A 486-nucleotide genomic window follows, 5' to 3' on the forward strand; every position below is an offset into this window, starting at 1 on the left:
CACCCCCCCCCGCAACTGTCCCGTGGCTTCCCTGGCATCTCCTTGTCCTCCCTTGGTCTCCAGGGGTCTCCGTGTCCCCCCCTTGCCGTCCCCAAGGTGCCCTGTGGTCTCCCTGTTCCCTGGCTGTCCCCTGGTCCCCAAGGGTGTCCCCCATCGCCCTGGGTGTTCCTTGGGTTGTCTGCTGTCACTCTGCACCCCCCAACATCCTTGGTGGCCCTCATAGCCCCTGGGGTCCTCCATACCCCTGTCTCCTCCCTGGGTGTCCTCCATATCCCTGTTGACCCCCATCCCCATTGATGTCCCCAATGTCCCAGTCATCCCCGTTGATGTCCCCATGTCCCCATCCACCCCAGTCATCCCTGTTGATGTGCCCGTGTCCCCATCCATCCCAGTTGTCCCTCTTGACATCCCAATGTCTCCATCCACCCCAGTTGTCCCTATGGACATCCCCAGGTCTCCATCCCCCCACCCGCCCCCTCCCTCACC

This window comes from Charadrius vociferus, unplaced genomic scaffold (assembly GCF_000708025.1).
Source record: "Charadrius vociferus isolate BGI_N301 unplaced genomic scaffold, ASM70802v2 scaffold2730, whole genome shotgun sequence".
NCBI lineage: Eukaryota > Metazoa > Chordata > Aves > Charadriiformes > Charadriidae > Charadrius > Charadrius vociferus.